Consider the following 458-nt stretch of genomic DNA (forward strand, 5'->3'; position numbering starts at 1 on the left):
ACTCGAACCCAGGACCTATCAGTCTCGCGCGCCTCAATTGACTAATGATCTCAAATATATAGAATTACTAAAATCTCCACAAAAAACCCCCCTTCTGATAACTTATTATAGATAAAATATTTGGCATTTAATACATGTCATCCGATTTTTAACACTTATCATAATAAAAATCTGGCAAGCTGTTGCATTTTATACAAATTTCAAGTAATGTTTTTATTTTAAAATTCAAAAAAATAATAATAAAAGAAAATACACAATGGTTGAGTTTTGTAAGTAGTATCGTAAGATTATTAAGTTAAAATAACTAATTTTTACAAGTCATAACATTGTAGAAATGAAAATAAATAATATATTTATAATATCCCAAATGGGTAGAAAAATTAGATTTTCTGATGTTTCGTGACTCAGTTTAAGCTACTTCTTCAGAGAATAAACCGCCAAATTAACATTGTAGGAAT

This window comes from Schistosoma mansoni, assembly GCF_000237925.1.
Source record: "Schistosoma mansoni, WGS project CABG00000000 data, supercontig 0464, strain Puerto Rico, whole genome shotgun sequence".
NCBI classification, from domain to species: domain Eukaryota; kingdom Metazoa; phylum Platyhelminthes; class Trematoda; order Strigeidida; family Schistosomatidae; genus Schistosoma; species Schistosoma mansoni.